The 22,761-nt window shown below is 41.6% G+C and overlaps 1 pseudogene; it reads left to right on the forward strand.

Annotated features, from left to right (window-relative positions):
* The first annotated feature begins 913 nt into the window (after positions 1-913).
* Positions 914-7,313, forward strand: LOC112647388 (39S ribosomal protein L22, mitochondrial-like; annotated as a pseudogene).
* Positions 7,314-22,761: the final 15,448 nt, after the last annotated feature.

Genomic DNA, 22,761 nt, shown 5'->3' on the forward strand with positions numbered 1-22,761 from the left:
TGTCACAGTATCTAATCAGAGCTACTACTTAGTTGAATTTGCCTTAGTCCACTATCATCCTACAGGATCTGTCTAAATTTTGCAGAATAAATAGAGCTATGATAAAGACCACCACTCCTGCACCTTATATGTAGGTCTGTAAAGATGGCACTTAGCCAACTCCACAAAAAAATCTGAAGCTGAGCTAATGTGCAAAAGGAGTTGACATAGCAGACCTGAGACTGCTCTTCATAGAAAGGTCTGCCTACAAGGTTGGCTGTTGGCTGGCATCTGGAAACTTCAGTTTTGAGGGGATTCCCACCATTCTCTAATAAGAAGCTCACTGCCCCTAAACTGTTTGTAGAAACAATATGGTTTATGCTGAATGCCTGCTTTCCTTCTGGGAGTCTGGAATTTGGGAATGTGTCAAGCAAAGGGTGCCTGCATGACCAGCCACCAAATAAAACCTTAGACACTGAATCTTTAATGAACTTCCCTCAGGGACAACATGTCAACGTGTATGACATGTTGTCAAATTCAGTGCTCATTGAAGGCCTGATTCTGTGCCCAAAGGAAGAACTTCACTATCTGTAGGAAGATGAAAGATCTAATTGGCTCCTCCATTGGAGTAATGGGGAGAATATGATATTCAGTAGTCTGACAAGAATGAGGTTGCAATGCCTGGAGGCAAGCCTGGATGGGGCATGAGCTGTCTGTACCTGTTACCTACCTTCTCCATAGGCCTCATGGTCTTCCTTCATATTGCTTCCTCACACTTCTCCATAGTTCTTTTTTTTATATAATAAATTTATTTTTTATTGGTGTTCAATTTACTAACATACAGAATAACACCCAGTGCTCATCCCATCAAGTGCCCCCCTCAGTGCCCATCACCCATTCACCCCCACCCTCCACCCTCCTCCCCTTCCACCACCCCTAGTTCGTTTCCCAGAGTTAGGAGTCTTTATGTTCGGTCTCCCTTTCTGATATTTCCCACACATTTCTTCTCCCTTCCCTTATATTCCCTTTCACTATTATTTATATTCCCCAAATGAATGAGAACATATAATGTTTGTCCTTCTCCGATTGACTTACTTCACTCAGCATAATACCCTCCAGTTCCATCCACGTTGAAGCAAATGGTGGGTATTTGTCGTTTCTAATGGCTGAGTAATATTCCATTGTATACATAAACCACATCTTCTTTATCCATTCATCTTTCGATGGACACCGAGGCTCCTTCCACAGTTTGGCTATCGTGGACATTGCTGCTAGAAACATCGGGGTGCAGGTGTCTCGGCGTTTCATTGCATCTGAATCTTTGGGGTAAATCCCCAACAGTGCAATTGCTGGGTCATTGGGCAGGTCTATTCTTAACTCTTTGAGGAACCTCCACACAGTTTTCCAGAGTGGCTGCACCAGTTCACATTCCCACCAACCGCATCCTCTCCAACATTTGTGGTTTCCTGCCTTGTTAATTTTCCCCATTCTCACTTTCACCATAGTTCTAACAATTGTCAACTCTCTCACCTTCCTCCCTGCTGTGCTTCTGGTCCTAGAATTGGCCCTGATGCAAAGCAGGAGCTGGCAGAGATAGAAAAAGAAGAAAAAAAATGTGAGATTAGGCCTAGGAAATCCAGGAGCAGAAGAAAATACAGAACCACATGGGAATTAATAGCACTGGTAACAACAGTTTAGGAGCAAGTGCTGAGAATTTAGCACACTGAGTAATTCTACACATTTTTCAAGTGCCAGGAACTGTATGCCAAGGAACATGCTAGACACTGGAGAAACAATAAAGAGACCCAGTTCCTGTCCTCAAGGAGTTTATAGACAAGTTCCAAACACCATGATCCAGGGACAGCAAGGAATGCATCTCAGGAGACAGGGCTGCCTGGTGCCTTTCTCCCCACCATGCACTGCTTTATAAGACTGCACATATGCTCAGATTCATACCACAACATCTTAAAGCATTTGTGTATGAGTCTCAGTCTCATTCATCTAATATTTATCTTTGGCACATAGAGAACTTTATAGACTAATAATATTCAATGCAACAACTCCTCATGTAATACGGCTTTTAAAGCCCTGTGTCCTATTGTGAGGGACACAAAAATGATAAGATGAAGGTATTCTCTACTACAGGGACACATAAGTATCTAACAAACTCAGAGAAGTGGGCAATGTGACAGGACTGCAGCAATGAAACAAGGTACCAAGCCTGAGGGGCTAATGGAACCTCAAAGTTTCAAAATGGAACTTTATGTCAGTATGGGCACTTTTCAAGTTCTGTTGCAGGACCTGAATTCTCTTTGTACCTCCTCAGATGTGAGAGCAGAAGACCAAAACACCTGGTAGAGAAGCAAACAGACCTAGGGTCAAGGCTCAAGCCTGCCACGTCATTACATGAAGGACCTGGACCAAGTCACTAAACATCTCTGGGCATTGACAAAGTAGTAATACTTTCCTCAGCCAGTTGTGGTGAGAATTGTATTTAATTGTTTGCAAAACAGAAAACATACAAGGAGCTTTCCCTATATTATTTTTCTTTCTTTAAATCCCATTCCAGAAGCATGGAAAAAGGATATAAGAACAAGAAGAAGGGCAAAAGCATGAAGAGAAATGCATGTTCTAGGGAATGATAGTGGTACAGGCAATGGTGGCCTTAAATAAGCTTCTCTCTCGGGTAGCTCAAAAGCAGGTACAAAACACTGTCCCTTTGAAAGAGAAAACGGTAATCACCATTCTCCATCCTCCCAACTCAACTCTGAAAAAGCCATTCATTCCAGATTTCATGAAGCATCCCAGTGCTAATCAAAAATGTGGTTCACAGACCACTGTACAAAGTAAGGAGTTTGCATCAGAATGTAAATCAACTATGTCACAAAGCAGTTTAGTTCAGTTAACATTTTTTTTTTTTGATGATCTTTATTATTTGAGAGAGAGCATCCAGGGAGAATGAGAAGCAGACTCCCCAGTGATCAGGAAGCCAGATGCAGACTCAATCCCAGGACCCTGAGATCATGACCTGAGCTGAAGGCAGACACTCAACTGATTGAGCCACTCAGGCACCCCTTCAGTTAACATTTTTTCCATAGCAAGACTTTTTCGGTGAGTGAAACAGTACAGTGGTTTACATTCTGGAACAAGTGCATTATCTCATTCTGGACCAGTAAAAAAGAGTTCACAGGCTAGCTACTTTGAGTAGCACTGTCTCAGACTATCAGTCACTAAATAGATCATCTTTGAACTCATCTTAGCTCCTTTGTGGTAGTTGGCAACAGAGGAGTTCCTGACGGAATTGTGTCCCAAATCCTTGTGGTAGAGCTTGTGCAGTTCAAAGATATTACATCTGACTCAGCAGGTCTGGCCTCACTTTTTTTTAAATAGACATGTTTTATTAAACAAAGATGGTAAGGCTGTGCAGGATTCTGACCACAAATACAGATGATGAGCACCTTGTGGAGACGGGCATTCAGCTACAGACTTGCTAACAGTGTACTCATCAGACAATTTTAAATGAATGATACTGGTGCTTATAAAAGAGGTTGATTTTATTTTTTTTAAGATTTTTATTTGACAGTGCAAGAGAGCACAAGCAGGGGGAGCTACAGAGGGAGAGGGAGAAGACTCCCCACTGAGCAGGGAGCCTGATATGGGGATCTATCCCAGAGCCCCAGGATCATGACCTGAGCCGAAAGCAGGTTTTTAGCAACTGAGCCACCCAACATTTTATAATGGTACAAAATGTTGCCAGCCTACACAGCTGAAGGAAATTACCTCTGAAATCCTGAGGATTTCAGCAAACATTTTGGTTGTCACTCTCACTATCACACACTTGTAGATGGGACTTAAAAGTAGAGAGTGTCTTATTGAGATTCAGATTTCACCTTTCTGTGGCCATCAACATTATCTGGCCATTTTATTGAAAAGATGGGAAATATATATTTTTTAAGATTTTATTTATTTGAGAAAGAGTGTGCCTGCATGCACGCAAGAGAGAGCACGTGTGCACACTTGAGCAGGAAGAGCAGCAGAGGGAGAAAAGCAGGCTCCCCACTGAACAGGGAGCCCGATGCAGAACTCGATCCCAGAACCCTGAGATAATGACCTGAGCCAAAGGCAGACACTTAACCAACAGAGCCATGCAGGCACCCAAAGATGGGAAATCATTTTAACCAGCAATAAAGGCTCAAACCCACCAAGGCCCCATAGGGATTAGGAAATTTTAGAGCGAAATGAAAATTTTAGAGCGAAATGTTTCTAGACACGGTTTCAGCAGGTTATTTTTCAATGTACCTTATGGCAAAGAAAGCCCTGCATGTGCCCAAAGAGGGCCATGGAAGGATTGCAAGAGCAAAAAATGAAAGCAGCTCAAATTCTATCAAATGATGATAAACTATGTTGCACTCATATAATGCAGTAATAAGTAACAATTGAAAAGAGATCCATCTATATGTATTGTCATGGAAAGAAAAGGTGTTTTAAGTGAAAAATAATTTAGGGGCACCTGAGTGGCTTGGTTGAGCAACCAACTCTTGGTTTGGCTCTTGTCCCTCTGCTCCTCCTTGCACGTGCTCTCTCTCTCAAATAAATAATCTTTAAAAGATTTAGATGGCAACTCAAAATGTCCCATTTATATAAAAATTGTTTAAACCCTTCTACAAAATAGTTTCTATGTGTGTGTGCAAACATACAGAAAAAGGAATAAAAGGATGTCAAACTAGTAAAAATGGTTACTCCTGGAGAGGGGAGCATATACTTCCTGTGAAACAGAGAGAGAAAGGGGGAAGTGGAAGGAAAAAAGGGAGGGAAAGAAAATTATTAACAAGAGCACTCTACAAATGTAGATCCAAATTGTTTCATCTCTGAAAACCTAGGGGCTGCTTATCAGCCCTCATCATCTCCTTGAGACATTGGCTAAATTTGTTTCCAAGTCTTGAATTACTACTACTTCCTGTGCCACCTGGATATTTCAAAGAACTCTCTCAAACCCCTACCAGCTGAACTATTGAGATGTACAGAAACCACTGTCTGGTAAGGTATGGTTACAAGATGGTAGTTAGCTAGCCTGTGATGGTCACCTAGCAGAACCCTAAGGGAGAAAAAAACAATGCCTTCATCCCCTGTCAAGAAACTTCTAGTCAAGCTTTCCAACTGACTCAATACCTCAGAAAACTAAAACACATGACTTCAAAGTCTTATACCTAAGAAGTGTTGCACACTCTCACAGAGCATTTCACAGTTTTCATAAATCCTCATATTTTTGCCTTTTCATTGTCTTGTTTCAGATATCCAGGTCCTAGAGGAAATGTCTGTCCAAGGCAGAAAATTATTATTTTTCAGTAATAATGATAGTTAACATTTACTGGGTACCAACTTCTATTCAAAGTGCTTAAAATTAGTGACTTATTTAGCCTCACAAGACCCTATGAGGTAGATACTATTATTCTTAGTTTATATTATTCTCATTTTAAAGTTCAGGAACTTGCCCAAGTTCTCACAGCTGGAATAATGATACATATTCTCATCATTATACAAAGAGACATGTCAACCCTAATCTATAACACCAGGCCCAGAAATTTGGATTCCCTGAATGTTGAATTATTACTGGACATTGATAGCACCCAAAGGCTAGGCTTCAATAATTCTGTTCAGAAGCTCCGATTGGGGCATTTAGAGGCTGAAGGATAAAATGTGAACTCGTCCCATGTCTGAAGCTGGGGAAAGCCCAGAGTTACTCACCGCCACAATCTGGATCTGTCTGATGCTACCACCAAGCATAAACCAGGCTGCTGAGCACTTGAGGTGAAGTCACCTTACCACACACAGAGGCAAGACATTCAAACATGCCTGGGTTTCACCTGCTCAGGAGTCTGTCTAATCACCTGGTTTCTCTCAGCTCTCAGGAGGAATGCATGGAATGATAAATACATTGATACTAATCTCTGTCAGTACCTTACCCAACCAGTGTAACGGACACAATTTTCTACTCTGCGTCTACATCTATAGTTCATAATTAAATACAAGAATAAAAGCTAATAGTTCTTCTTTCCTAGCAACAGTAAGCTTAGAATCTTTGTTCCATATGTGCTTTGCTACTATGAGATTGTGTTGGTTATATTTCAGAATTTTAGCAAACCACATGCAGTACACTGTATGGCCCCAGGTACAGCTGGCCCCAGGGGTTCAAATTGATGTCATCATAATGATCTCTCTCCACTCTGCTTTATCAGGCCCTCCCTTCAGGTAGGCATATCTCTTTCCAATTTAAAGTTCAAAGGCAAGATGTGCGCCTTGTTTTCATTCACTCATATAAAAGTCCCAGGATTTAGGACACCTGGGTTGCTCAGCAGTTAAGCGTCTGCCTTTGGCTTAGGGCATGATCCTGGAGCCCCAGGATTGAGTCCCGCATCAGGTTCCCTGCATGGAGCCTGTTTCTCTCCCTGACTATGTCTCTGCCTCTGTGTGTGTGTGTCTTTCATGAATAAATAAATAAAATCACTGCATGAACTAGGAGGCTTCCATAGAGGGAGGGAGAAAGATGGTAGCGGCAACATTGGAATGTTTGGGTGCATTTGGATGCAGAATCTGAGGGGCAATCTGGCCTTAGAGCTTCTTTCATCTCACGATGTTTTACCCCAGTCATATATCCACATGCATAGGTCTCTGAACATTTCTCGAAAATGGGAAAAGAAGAATAAAACTGTTTATCCTCCACAATTACCTGGAGAACCTCGGAGACCAACAGAAATCTACCATTGTTGAAGGCAAATAAAATGCAGCAAAGACAATATGTGGTGTTTGGCAAAATTGGTAAAAGAATGTTCATTGACCAGGCTTTGGCTCAACTGGAATTCAGTGACAAAAAGGGGGCCCAAATAATTAAAGAGATTCTCTTAGAAGCACAAGATATGGCAGTGAGAGATCACAATGTGGAATTCAGATCCAATTTATATATAACTGAGTCGACTTCAAGGCGAGGCTAATACTTGAATTCCATCCGATACCATGGCAGAGGACGCTTTGGGATTATGGAGATGGTTTATTGCCATTATTTTGTGAAGTTGGTAGAAGGCACCAAATATGGCTGTCACCCATGTCAAAGAGTATATTCAGGAGCTCCGCAACCGGACCATTATTCACACTCTGTGATGGGGGATTCAGACTCTACAGTGTATATATTTTGCCATTTATTTCTTAAAAACAAAGATAAATGCTTTTTATAAATAAATAAATATTTTTTTAAGGTCCCAGGATCCATTTTGACTTGGCTTCAGCCCTAGGCATATCCTGACACAATTGCTGTGGCCATAGGAATGCTATGTTATGATTAGCAGGCATAGTCTTTATTATGTGGTAGATAAAGCTGTTTGTGCTTAAATACACAATGTGGTAAAATGGGAGGCATACAAAATCATTTTATCATTACACTTGGCTCCGAAATTAGATTCTCTTCCTGATCTCATGACAGAATCATTCTCTAACTCACTGGACAGTAATCATTCACATTCATTCATATGCTCATGCATTCATGCAGTCTGATACTAAGTATTTTCCACATGGAAAGCACTGGGGGTCACTCTCAAATAAATGACACTCTTGGAAGGTGAATCTTCTAAGCAGCATTCCACCCATTCTCCCTATGGACTCTTGTTCTTCCCACTAGTCTGGGGAAGTAGGCCCATGGTGCTCTCAACATCTCTGAGAGAATACGACCAAAACTTAAACGTGACCGTTTTAACTTTGTATAATGAAAAGTTCCAAACAAAAGTAGGGAGTAAAATGAACTCAAATGCACTCATCATCCAGCTTCATTATTTTTTTTAAATTTTTATTGAAAAAAATAATTTTTTATTGGAGTTCAATTTGCCAACATATAGCATAACACCCAGGGCTCATCCCACCAAGTGCCCCCCTCAGTGCCCATCACCCAGTCACCCCAACCCTCTGCCCACCTCCCCTTCCACTACCCCTTGTTCATTTCCCAGAGTTAGGTGTCTCTCATGTTTTGTCACCCTTACTGATATTTTCATTCATTTTCTCTCCTTTCCCTTTATTACCTTTCACTAATTTTTATATTCCCCAAATGAATGAGACCATATAATGTTTGTCCTTTTCCAATTGACTTATTTCACTCAGCATAATACCCTCCAGGTCCATCCACGTTGAAGCAAAAGGTGGATATTTGTCATTTCTAATGATCCAGCTTCATTATTAGAGATGGGTGATAGAAAGTTGAAGCAAGATGGCGGAGCAGTAGGGTCCTCAACTCACCTGGCCCCACCAACTTATCCAGATAACTTTCAAAACATTATGAACACCTCTGACTTCAACCTGAGATGTAAAGACAGAGTAGCTAGAATGCTACAGAGAGAAAAGTTTTCACTTCCAACAAGGTAGGAAGGCGAAGAAAATAAAAAATAAATCAACTGGGGGAGGAGAATCACGACAAGCCAGTCCAAAGTAGAGCCATGAAAACCCCTGGAGCACAAAAGCCCAGCCCTGGACAAGAGGGAACTTTAAAAGTCCACACCTGAGTTTTCCCTGACAGAAAAGTGCTCAGCAGGGAAATCAGGCAGAGTCACAGGAGGGTCAGTGAAGCCTCGAGATTCTCCTGAGTCACTATAAGAGGAAGCATGCCTGGGAGAAAGCTCTCTACAAATTGCGGTACAATCTTGGTAAAGGGCTGGAGTGGAGCAGCCCTCAGGGCATTTGGGAGAAGCCTGCCGGTTCCATGGGCCAATTCCAGAGCTCCCTTTACCATAGAGCCCGGCTCTGGACAGAGGTGGCTGTTCCCCGTTCCCTTCAGGAGCCACGGCCCCCTAGTGGGTGGGTCCACCGGCAAGGGCCCCAGATCCCAGGGCACCGGGCAGACACAGCCCAGGATCCTGCGGTCCCCCAGGATAGGTGGAGGCGGGGAGGGCACAGGACAGCGAGGACTCTCCTGCTGCCGGGCGCCCCCAAGCTGTGCAGGCCAGCACCCCCAACCAGGGAGCTTCTAGGCCGGTGCAGACTGGGAGCTGTGGGTGGTTACTGGGGGAGCTAACTCCAGAGCTGGAGACCTGGTCACCACCAGTGTTGTTGTTCCTCCTTGTGTCACCCTGTGCCTGTGAGAGGCAGGGCTGCCAGGGAACAGAGACCTCACAGGGTAAACAGCTCCCACTGAGCCTGGCACCCAGTGGGGGGAGGGGTGGGAGGGCATCTCCCCCAGGTACACACACCTGAGAATCAGCACAGCAGGCCCTTCCCCCAGAAAACCAGCTGGAAGAACAGGGGAAGAGCAAGTTCTGGACCAAGCAGCACTGGAAAGTTCTATGACTGAGGGAAAATAGTATGTAGAACTAGAGAGTCATTTTTTTTCCTTTTCTTTTTCCATTATGACTCATTTTTATATCAGACTAAAAATTTCCATTATTTTTTCTCTTTTCCCACCTTAACTACAATATTTTACCAGCTCTTCATTTTTAAGTTTTTTCCTTTTTGACTTCCATATTTCTACAATTACTTGTCTTAGATATATTTTTCACTTCTGGATTCCCTTCAACATATTCAATTTAATTTTGGGAGATATACAAGATACGGGTTTTTGTTTTTTGTTTTTTCTGCCTCATTTTGTTTTACAATAGAGGAAGTTAGTACCTTCTAACACATGACCCACATACACCCAGAACCAAGTGGAACATCGTGTTGGTTCATCCTGTGAGACTATATTCTTTCTTCCTTCCCATTCTGCCCCCTTCTTTTAACTTGTTTACATTTTTGTGGCCAATTTTGGGTCTTTAAATAACTATTTCTGGTTTATATAAATTTGGGATCAAGCATCTTCTAACATACAGAACAAAATACACACAAAACCAAGAGGATCACCTCTAGGTCCCCTCAGGGAGACTGCATTCTCTCTCTACCACCACCATCCCCCTCCCTTTCTTTTCTTTTTTTCCTCTTTGTTTTTGTTTTTATTTTTGCTATTTTGTTTTAAAATTTGTTTTTCGCTTTAGTGGTCCTTTTGTTTTATTTTGTTCTATTCTTTTTCTTTTTTTTTTTTCTGGTCTCTGACCTCTTCAGAATCATCTAGGGTGTATTTTACTTATGTTGTGGTTGATATTTTTGATTTAGCCCACTCATACAGCCACTCTTCACTGCACAAAATGATAGAAGGAAGAATTCACCATAAAAGAAAGAACTGGAAACAATACTCTCTGCTACATAGTTACTGAACAAGGATTTTTATTATATATTTTTTTATCGGAGTTCAATCTGCCAACATATAGCATAACACCAGTGTTCATCCTGTCAAGTGTCCCCCTCAATGCCCATCACCCAGTCACCCCATCCCTCCGCCCACCTCCCTTTACAGTACCCCTTGCTGAACAAGGATTTAAATATGATGTCAGAAATTCAATTCAGAAATACAATTATAAAGTTACTGGTGGCTCTGGAAAAAAGCATAAAGGACTCTAGAGACTCTGTTACTGCAGAATTAAGAACTAATCAGGCTGATGATATTTAAAATACTTTAACTGAGATGCAATCCAAACTGGATGTTCTAACTACTATGGCTAATGAGGTGGAAAGAGTGACTTAGAAGACAAGTAGAATGGAAAGGAAGGAAGCTGAGGAAAAAAGAGAAAAACAACAGCCGATGAGGAAAGGCTTAGGGAAATAAATGATAGCTTGAGAAGAAAGAATATACATCTAATTGGGATCCCAGACGAGACTGAGAGAGAGAGGGAACCACAAAGTATATTTGAATAAATCATAGCTGAGAACTTCCCAAATCTGGGGAAGAAAACAGGCATTTAGATCCAGGAGATAGAGAGAACCCCCCCAAAAAATCAATAAAAACAGTTCAACACCTCAACATTTAATTGTAAAACCTGTAAATGTCAAAGATAAAGAGAAAATCCTTAAAGCAGCAAGAGACAAGAGATTCTTAACTTACATGGGGAGCAATATCAGATTAACAGCAGACCTCTCCACAGAGACCTGGTGGGCCAGAAAGGGTTGGCAGGATATATTCAGGGCACTAAATGACAAGAATATGCAGCCAAGAATACTATATCCAGCAAGGCTTTCATTCAGAATAGAAGGAGAGATGAAGAGCTTCCAGGATAGACAGAAACTGAAAGACTCTGTGACTACCAAACCAGCTCAGCAAGAAGTATTAAGGGGGACTCTGTAAAAGAAAGAGGAAGCCCACAGAAACAATCCACAAAAACAGGGGCTGAATAGGTATTACAATGACACTAAATTCATATCTTCCAATATTACTCTGAACATGAGTGAGCTGAATGATCCCATCAAAAGACGCAAAGTTTCAGACGGGATAAAAAGCAAGACCCATCTATATGCTGTCTAGAGACTTATATTAGATCTAAGGACACCTACAGCCTAAAAATGAAAGGGGTGGAGAGCCATTTACCAATCAAATGGTCCTCAAAAGAAAGCTGGGGTAGTAATCCTCATATCAGATAAATTAAAGTTTATACCGAAGACTGTAGTAAGAGGTGAAGAGGGACACTATATCGTACTTAAAGTGTCTATCCAACAAGAAGACCTAACAATTATGAATACTTAAGCCCCTAAATGTGGGAGCCACTAAGTATGTCAATCAATTAGTAAGCTAAGTAAGGAGATACTTAATAATACACAAATAGTAGGAGACATCAACACGGCACTTTCAGGAAATGAGAGATCTTCTAAGCAGAACATCACCAAAGAAACAAGGGCCTTAAAAAAAAAACACGTGGGGATCCCCAGGTGGCTCAGCAGTTTAGCACCTGCCTTTGGCCCAGGGCGAGATCCTGGAGTCCCAGAATCGAGTTCCATGTCGGGTTCCCGGCATGGAGCCTGCTTCTCCCTCTGCCTGTGTCTCTGCCTCTCTCTCTCTCTCTCTCTCTCTCAATCTCTCTCTCAATCTCTGTGTGTGTATGTGTGTGTGTGTGTGTGTGTGTCTATCACGAATAAATAAATAAATCTTAAAAAAAAAACATGCAAAAAAACAAGGGCCTTGAGTGATACACTGACCAAATAGATTTTACAGATATATACACAACATTCCATCTGAGTGCAACTGAATACACATTCTTCTCAAGTGCACATGGAACTTTCTCCAGAATAGACCACATACTGCGTCACAGATCAGGTTTCAACTGATACCAAAACATTGGGATTGTTACCTGTATATTTTCAGAACACAATGCTTTGAAACTAGAACTCAATAACAGGAAATTTGGAAGAAACTCAAACACATGGAGGTTAAAGAGCATCCTACTAAAAGATGAATGGGTCAACCAGGAAATTAGAGAAGAATTAAAAAGATTCATGGAAACTAATGAAAATGAAAATACAACTGTTCAAAATCTTTGGGACACTGCAAAAGCGGTCCTAAGAGGAAAACACATCACAATACAAGCCTCCCTCAAAAAATTTGGAATAAATTCAAGTACACAAGCTAACCTTGCACCTAAAGGAACTGGAGAAAGAACAGCAAATAAAGCCTAAACCATACAGAAGAGAGATAATAAAGATTGGAGTGGAACTCAATGAAATAAGACCAGAAGAACTCTATATCAACAAAACCAGGAGTTGGTTGAATGAATTAATAAGATAGATAAACCCTTAGCCAGCCTTATTAAAAAAGAAAAGAGAAAAGACTCAAATTAACAAAATCACGAATGAAAGAGGAGAGAGCACAACCAATAGCAAGGAAATACAAACGATTTTAAAAACGTACTATGATCAGCTATACGCCAGTAAATTAGGCAATCTAGAGGAAATGGATGCATTTCTGGAAAACCACAAATTACCAAAACTGGAACAGGAAGAAATAGAAAACCTGAACAGGCCAATAACCAGGGAGGAAATTGAAGCAGTCATCAAAAACCTCCCAAGACATAAAAGTCCAGGGTCAGATGGCTTCCCAGGGGAATTATACCAAATGTTTAAAGAAGAACTAATACCTATTCTACTAAAGCTGGTTCAAATGATAGAAAGGGGGGGAAAGGATGCCTGGAGGGCTCAGCGGTTGAGTGCCTGCCTTTGGCCCAGAGCATGATCCTGGAGTCCTGGGATCGAGTCCCACATCACGCTCCCTGCATGGAGCCTGCTTCTCTCTCTCTCTGCCTGTGTCTCTGCCTCTCTCTCTCAATCTCTCTCTCTCTCTCTCTCTCTGTGTCTCTCATGAATAAATAAATAAAATCTTTAAAAACAAAAAAAGAAAAGGAGGAGAATACTTCCAAACTTGTTTTATGAGGCCGAAGACCCAACCAAAACCAGACAAATACCTCACCAAAAAGGAGAATTATAGACCAATATTCTTGATGAATATGGATGGAAAAATTCTCACCAAGATACTATCCAATAGGATCCAATAGTACATTAAGAGGATTATTCACCATGACCACGTGGGATTTATCCCTGGGATACAAGGATGGTTCAACACTCGTAAAAACAATCCACCTGATAGATCACATCAACAAGAGAAAAAACAAGAACCATATGATCCTCTCAATAGATTCAGAGAAAGTATTTAACAAAATACAGCATCCATTCCTGATCAAAACTCTTCAGAGTGTAGGGATAGAGGGAATATTCCTCAGCATCTTAAAAGCCATCTGTGAAAAGCCCACAGCAAATCTCATTCTCAATGGGGAAACACTGGGAGCCTTTCCCCTAAGATCAGGAACCCAACAGGGATGTCCACTCTCACCACTGTTGTTTAACATAGTACTAGAAGTCCTAGCTTCAGCAATCAGGCAACAAAAAGAAATCAAAGGCATTCAAATTGGCAAAGAAGTCAACTCTCCCTCTTCACAAATGACATGATACTGTATGTAGAAAACCCAAAAGACTCAACCCCAAGATTGCTAGAACTCATATAGCAATTCGGCAATGTGGCAAGATACAAAATCAAAGCCCAGAAATCAGTGGCATTTCTGTACACTAACAATGAGACTGAAGAAAAAGAAATTAGGGAGTCAATCCCATTTATAATTGCACTCAAAAGTATAAGATACCTCTCTCTCTCTCTGTGTCTCCCATGAATAAATAAATTTTTAAAATCTTAAAAAAAAAGAAAACCCAAAAGACTCACCCCAAGGTTGCTAAAACTCATACAGCAATTCGGCAATGTGGCAGGATACAAATTCAATGCCCAGAAATCAGTGACATTTCTCTACACTAATAACAGTGAGACTGTAGAAAGAGAAGTTAAGGAATCAATGAATCAATCCCACTTACAATTGCACCCAAAAGCATGAGATACCTAGGAATAAACCTAACCAAAGAGGTAAAGGATCTATACCCTAAAAACTACAGAACACTTCTGAAAGAAATTGAGGAAGACACAAAGAGATGGAAAAATATTCCATGCTCATGGATTGGAAGAATTAATATTGTGAAAATGTCAATGCTACCTAGGGCAATTTACACATTTAATGCAATCCCTCTCAAAATACCATGGACTTCCTTCAGAGAGTTGGAACAAGTCATCTTAAGATTTGTGTGGAATCAGAAAAGACCCCGAATAGCCAGGGGAATTTTAAAAAAGAAAACCATATCTGGGGGCATCACAATGCCACATTCAAGGTTGTACTACAAAGCTGTGGTCATCAAGACAGTGTGGTACTGGCACAAAAACAGACACATAGATCAATGGAACAGAATAGAGAATCCAGAACTGGACCCTCAACTTTGTGATCAACTAATATTCGACAAAGCAGGAAAGACTATCCACTGGAAAAATGTCAGTCTCTTTAATAAATCGTGCTGGAAAAATTGGACAGCCACATGCAGAAGAATGAAACTAGACCACTCTCTTGCATCATACACAAAGATAAACTCAAATGGATGAAAAATCTAAATGTGAGACAAGATTCCATCAAAATCCTAGAAGAGAACACAGGCAACACCCTTTTTGAACTTGGCCACAGTAACTTCTTGCAAGATACGTCCATGAAGGCTAGAGAAACAAAAGCAAAAATAAACTATTGGGGCTTCATCAAGATAAGAAGCTTCTGCATAGCAAAAGAAACAGCCAACAAAACTAAAAGACAACCTACAGAACGGGAGAAGATATTTGCAAATGACGTATCAGATAAAGGACTAGTATCCAAGATCTATAAAGAACTTCTTAAACTCAAAAGCAAATAATCAAACAATACATTCATGAAATGGGCGAAAGACATGAACAGAAGAAAGAAGTGTGTCACTAAAGAAGACATACAGATGGCCAACAAGCACATGAGAAAATGCTGCGCATCACTGGCCATCAGGGAAATACAAATCAAAACCACAGTGAGATCCCACCTCACACCAGTGAGAATGTGGAAAATTAACAAGATGGGAAACAAATGTTGGAGAGGATGTGGAGAAAGGGGAACCCTCTTGCACTGTTGGTGGGAATGTGAACTGGTGCAGCCACTCTGGAAAACTGTGTGGAGGTTCCTCAGAGTTAAAAATAGACCTGCCCTACGACCCAGCAATTGCACTGTTGGGGATTCAGACTTTCTCTGAAGAAAGTCCATGGTATTTTGATAGGGATTGCATTAAACCAAAGATACAGATGCAATGAAACGCCGGGACACCTGCACCCCGATGTTCCTAGCAGCAATGTCCACAATAGCCAAACTGTGGAAGGAGCCTCGGTGTCCATCGAAAGATGAATGGATAAAGAAGATGTGGTCTATGTATACAATGGAATATTCCTCAGCCATTAGAAAGGACGAATACCCACCATTTGCTTTGACGTGGATGGAACTGGAGGGTATTTGCTGAGTGAAGTAAGTCAATTGGAGAAGGACAAACATTGTATGTTCTCATTCATTTGGGGAATATAAATAATAGTGAAAGGGAATATAAGGGAAGGGAGAAGAAATGTGTGGGAAATATCAGAAAGGGATACAGAACATGAAGACTCCTAACTCTGGTAAACGAACTAGGGGTGATGGAAGGGGAGGAGGGCGGGGGGTGGGGGTGAATGGGTGACGAGCACTGAGGGGGACACTTGACAGGATGAGCACTGGGTGTTATTCTGTATGTTGGTAAATTGGACACCAATAAAAAATTAATTTATTAAAAAAATAATAATTTACTCCTTTGTTATTTTTGCTGTTTATGCTCTATCTCCATTCTACTAGACTATTAAGTCAAGCAGGGTGGATATTTTCGTGTGTTTTGCTCACAGATGTATCCCAAGCCTTTGGAATGGCATCTGGCACATACTGGGCACCCAATAAATAGCCACTGAATGAATGGTGACAGCAAAGTGCATACTTCCAAAGCAACACTCCCTAGTCCCAAATGCCCTGCTTCTCTGGGCTCGAAACCAGGGAGAGGAAAGACATAGGGACTTTCTGTTAAAAACTTCAAAAGCCTTCTTAAACTAGTGCTCTTCTGTGACAACACATGTCACTGGAAACTTACTATCAGGGCAGCCTAGATACAGACACTGGACAGAATGAAACATGAAAGTAATTCCATTTTAGTTGATGTTTGGTTAAGCATCTGACTTCTTTTTCTTTTTTTAAAGATTTCATTTATTTATTCATGAGAGACACAGGAAGAGAGGTAGGGACACAGGCAGAGGGAGAAGCAGGCTCCGTGCAGGGAGCCCAATGCAGGACTTGATCCTGGGACTCCAGGATCACACCCTGAACCGAAGGTAGATGCTCAACCACTGAGCCACTGAGGCGTTCCTTGGTTGACATTTGGTAGGAAGAAGTTCACATGACAAGATGCAGCTGGACCATATGACCCTTCAGGAACCAACAACTATTTCCTGACACCCATCCTGAGAAATAAATATTACTATCTTGGGTGCCTGGGTGACTCAGTCAGATAAGTGTCTGCCTTTGGCTCAGGTCATGACCTCAGGGTCCTGGGATCGAGCCCATCATGAGGCTCTCTGCTCAATGGGGAGTCTGTGTCTCCCTCTGCCTCTACTCCTGCTATGCTGTGTCTCTTTCCCACTCTCTCTCTTAAATAAAATCTTTTATTTTATTTTTTATTTTTTTATAAATTTATTTTTTATTGGTGTTCAATTTGCCAACATATAGAATAACACCCAGTGCTCATCCCATCAAGTACCCCCCTCAGGGTCCATCACCCAGTCACCCCCACCCCCCGCCCTCCTCCCTTTCCACCACCCCTAGTTCGTTTCCCAGAGTTAGGAGTCTCTCATGTTCTATCTCCCTCCCTGATATTTCCCACTCATTTTTTCTCCTTTCCCCTTTATTCCCTTTCACTATTTTTTATATTCCCCAAATGAATGAAACCATATAATGTTTGTCCTTCTCCGATTGACTTATTTCACTCAGCATAATACCCTCCAGTTCCATCCACGTTGAAGCAAATGGTGGGTATTTGTCGTTTCTAATGGCTGAGGAATACTCCATTGTATACATAGACCACAGCTTCTTTATCCATTCATCTTTCGATGGACACCGAGGCTCCTTCCACAGTTTGGCTATTGTGGACATTGCTGCTATAAACATCGGGGTGCAGGTGTCCCAGCGTTTCACTGCATCTGAATCTTTGGGGTAAATCCCCAACAGTGCAATTGCTGGGTCGTAGGGCAGGTCTATTTTTAACTCTTTGAGGAACCTCCACACAGTTTTCCAGAGTGGCTGCACCAGTTCACATTCCCACCAACAGTGCAGGAGGCTTCCCCTTTCTCCGCATCCTCTCCAACATTTGTGGTTTCCTGCCTTGTTAATTTTCCCCATTTTCACTGGTGTGAGGTGGTATCTATCTCATTGTGGTTTTGATTTGTATTTCCCTGATGGCAAGTGATGCAGAGCATTTTCTCATGTGCATGTTGGCCATGTCTATGTCTTCCTCTGTGAGATTTCTGTTCATGTCTTTTACCCATTTCATGATTGGATTGTTTCTTTGGTGTTGAGTTTAATAAGTTCTTTATAGATCTTAGAAACTAACCCTTTATCTGATATGTCATTTGCAAATATCTTCTCCCATTCTGTAGGTTGTCTTTTAGTTTTGTTGACTGTATCCTTTGCTGTGCAAAAGCTTCTTATCTTGATGAAGTCCCAATAGTTCATTTTTGCTTTTGTTTCTCTTGGCTTCGTGGATGTATTTTTTTTTTTCCCGTGGATGTATCTTGCAAGAAGTTACTGTGGCCAAGTTCAAAAAGGGTGTTGCCTGTGTTCTCCTCTAGGATTTTGATGGAATCTTGTCTCACATTTAGATCTTTCATCCATTTTGAGTTTATCTTTGTATATGGTGCAAGAGAGTGGTCTAGTTTTATTCTTCTGCATGTGGATGTCCAATTTTTTAAAAATTATATATATGTATATATTATACATATATATTACTATCTTTGTGTAGTCTCAGGCATTTAGTAATAGAAAGTAGTTCTCTTATTTTTCATAAGAACATTGATTAGTCTATGTCTGTTAACATAAATTCTGTTTAAGTGACATACTAGAGATTGTGGGGTGGGAAGGTCTTGCGGTACCACAGGTGTTGTAGACACAAATCAAGGTAGTAACATCTCCAGTGACCCAGGCTCCATTCCCCACCTCTCTTCTTCTAGTAACTGCTCCCACCTTCCCTTCCTCATCTACCTCACCCAGTCTGGGCCAACCAGAGTTCTTCCCTGCATTGTTTCTAAGTGGTTCTATCAGGGAGGAGCCTCTTTCCTCACAGACTGTTAAATCAGAAGGATATCAAACAGAAGAATTCATTAAAAGAACACAAATCCACCAATAAGTTAGTGAGTAAATGAATGAATTTTTTTTTTAATTTTTTTTTAAATTTATTTATGATAGGCACACAGTGAAAGAGAGAGAGGCAGAGACACAGGCAGAGGGAGAAGCAGGCTCCATGCACCGGGAGCCCGATGTGGGACTCGATCCCGGGTCTCCAGGATCGCGCCCTGGGCCAAAGGCAGGCGCCAAACCGCTGCGCCACCCAGGGATCCCCCAATGAATGAATTTTTGAAGCAATGTAAATATATTGAATTAGAAGAAAGAACATGAATTTTGAAGTCAGGAAAGTTCCAGTTCCGAATCTCAACCCTACCACTTAATATTTTTGAGTCTACGAGAAAGAAATATAATTCCTCACGTCCTACATCACTTCCTCATAAAATTATTGTAAAAAACAAACAAAAAACCTAAAAAACACCTAACACAAACCAGCTACATACATGGGCCCTTCCTCTTAACTCCATGTGTTATGGAACCCTTATATCAAATGTGTGTTCCCAAAACACAGTAAGCCAATCTCTGAGTCACAGGGTTTGATTCACAGAAAGCTTTATTATCGGAAGGGCAGCCTAACAGAAAGGCAGGGAATCAGTCCCAAGTCTGCCATATGCTGTTGGGCCTAGGAATAGTTTATGTATGATTAGCAAAGTATGTGGTAGTTAGGGCAGGAACTGAAATGGCCCCTTCTGTGTGCTTTCAGTTGATCTTCATTTTCCATATTAACATCATCATGCATAGCTTCCCTTGCAGGTTACCTTTTCAGAATATTTTCACTTTATATATCCTGAGTATTTTGGGGTTTTAGTCTTATTTGCCACAGGTTCTAGCACAGATCACTACCCTTCTTTGTCTGTTTCCTCTTCACGTGGGTTTACGCTTTCAAAGGAACATCAGGGAATCTGATCCACCTCCCCCAGGGCAGACCTCTCAGGGATGCTTAGACCCATTTGCATGAGTATCTTTTAAGTCTCCCAGAAAAATTATAAAACAAATTTGGGGTCTGGCAGTTAGATGCCATGCATTCAGAATTAAATTTTTCTCAAAGAGAAGGAGGCAGAGTCAAAACCCCAGTCAACTTTTCCACACGGTGTTCCTGATGGGCAGGAAACTCATCTGAAGGGAAGAGTAATCTACAGTGCAGGGCACTACCTGAGATAACAGTTGATTATCTGAGAGACAAATTCACTTACTGGCTTCTTTTGCAACACTTCTCTCTCATTTCTTTTTATATTATCATTGGAACAAAGTGGGGGGTCTTTGTTACATGAAAAAAAAAAAAGTGTTCCTTTTGAAGCTTCGTTATAATGCAAACAGAAAAAAAATTACACCATTTTGCTTTTGTTATTTATTTTCATGAATATTTATTTTATTTTTTTTTAATTTTTTTAATTTTTATTTATTTATGATAGTTACAGAGAGAGAGAGAGGCAGAGACAGGCAGAGGGAGAAGCAGGCTCCATGCACCGGGAGCCCGACGTGGGATTTGATCCCGGGTCTCCGGGATCGCGCCCTGGGCCAAAGGCAGGCGCCAAACCGCTGCGCCACCCAGGGATCCCTTTCATGAATATTTAAATTGAAAGTTAATTAGAGATCCAATACAGAAAAGAAGATTAAGAGAAGAAATACAAATCTCCATCAACTAAAAGTTTGATTAGAGGCATCTGGGTAGCTCAGACGGTTAGGTGTCTGCCTTTGGCTCAAGTCATGATCATCTCAGGATTCTGGAATCAAGCAAGGAGCTTCCTCAACTCCCTGCTCAGCAAGGAGCTTGCTTCTCCCTCTCTCTCTGCCCCTCTCTCCTCTTCATGCTTTCTCTCACTCTGTGTGTGTCTCTCTCAAATAAATAAATAAAATCTTTTTTATAAAAATAAAAAAATAGGGCAGCCCAGGTGGCTCAGCGGTTTAGCGCCACCTTCAGCCCAGGGTGTGATCCTAGAGACCTGGGATTGAGTCCCACGTCGGGCTCCCTGCATGGAGCCTGCTTCTCCCTCTGCCTGTGCCTCTGCCTTTCTCTATCTCTGTGTGTGTCTCTCATGAATAAATAAATAAAATATTTATAAATAAATAAATAAATAAATAAATAAATAATAAAAGTTTGATTAATTTACAATAAATCCATAAAATGGAACAGTGAGAAGTAAAGAGATTACATGGATCTAATTTGATTGATGAGGCAATGTGCTTCTAATGCAGAGGGCAAGCTAGTATATGATGTGGGACTATGAGCAAATGAACAAATGGGCAAGAAAGATTTCTTGAAATATTTTTGGTGCAAAAAGGTGCTTTTATTATAGCACAGGGACAAGAACCTGTGGGCAGAAAGGGCTGCACTTCTGCTCTGTGGAGCTGGTGGTTGTATGCTTAGTGCTCAAGGGAGAGGGGATGCACAAGGAGTATTAGATCATAGTTGTCTTGTTCAAGTTTCTACTCATAAAGCCAATTTTTGCAAGATTTCTCTGGTGTTTATCATTCAGCTCGATAAATTTTTTTAAGGTTTTATTTATTTATTCATGAGAGACACAGAGAGAGAGGCAGAGACATAGGCAGAGGGAGAAGCAGGCTCTTCCCTGCAGGAAGCCTGATGTGGGGCTCAATCCCATGACCTCAGGATCATGACCTAAGCCAGAGGTGGATGCTCAGCCACTGAGCCACCCAGGTGCCCCTCATTCAGCTTGCTATTAACTATGGGTGAGATGTACAGGCAGTCATGTGACCTTTGAAGAATGTAGCAACTAGCACGAATTTGATCCTTACCAGAATTATGAAGGTACTAGGTCAGCCTTCTGGGCTAAAGTTGAACATTTTTCTGTTTCTGTGCCTGATCAGCATATATAATACTCACCCACTGATGTCACTGAAGCTCTGCTTCATAGCTTCCAGTACTTCCTCTCCCTTAACACTCAAAACTCTGTATTGTTACTCCTTAATATTTTATGTTGCTGCCAGGCCATAAGGTCCATGAGAGCAGGACCCCATCCGTTAGCCCCAGCATGGAGACCACATGATCTGGCACATGATACGGGGTCAACAGAGAGCCATGAATGTCTTGATCTAAGGGACTGAACTTGTTCTCCATGATCCCTGCTTCCTCTCCAAACTGCTGATGAATCATCTGCTAACCATCTGTCCCAGAATTTTGCCTAGGATCACCATCAGGCCTGTGGAATTTGCCACTTCCTACTTTGTGACTCTTTGCATTCTTACTCACATTGGTCCTCAATTTGCACAATCTCCCCAATAGATGGTTAGTCCTTTGAAGCCAGGGACAGTGCTCTGTTGTGTTCTTTCTGCAATGCCCAGGGAAACATTCTGCTCAAAGCAGAGACCTTTGAGTGACTGAATGGTTGGACAAGTATAAACTCCTGAGGGAACAAAATAAGAATTGGAGTCACTGGGTCACCTGGGTGGCTCAGTGGTTGGGCATCTGCTTTCGACTCAGGGCGTGATCAAGTCCCACATCAGGCTCCCCACAGGAAGCCTGCTTCTCCCTCTGCCTGTGTCTCTGCCTCTCTCTGTGTGTCTCTCATGAATAAAGAAATAAGAATTGGAGTCATTATAATTTAATAATAACTATAACCACTGTCTTTAATGGGCCAGGCACTGTGGTTGGAGCTGTAGGTCAACCGCCTCTTTTGTTCAGCACAACAAATCTTCTGAGGGAAATACCCATTTAACAGATGAGGTGCCTGTGGCTTCAAATCACACTCCTAGTCACCCACATAGGAAGAAAAGGCACCAAGATTGGAGCCAGTCTTTCCAATGCCAGTCTTTCCTCACCTGCGGCCATTCCCTTCCATCCCCCCCTAGATAGACAGTGTTCTTCTCTCAGGAAAGAGACCAGACTCAGATGTATCATGTCCATCATATGGGCAATTGTGATGAATCAGGAAGGGGCTGTGGAAGGACAACTCAGTAAGTTAATCTCCCAACTTATTCATGTTTGGGGGAACAGTGACCATGGCGTCTACCAGATAACCTAGCTTTCTGACATGGCTACCCTCGGTACCTTGACAAAAGCAAAGAGAAGACAAAACCATAATCTCTGATCCCA

This window comes from Canis lupus, chromosome 32 (genome assembly GCF_003254725.2).
Source record: "Canis lupus dingo isolate Sandy chromosome 32, ASM325472v2, whole genome shotgun sequence".
Lineage (NCBI taxonomy): Eukaryota > Metazoa > Chordata > Mammalia > Carnivora > Canidae > Canis > Canis lupus.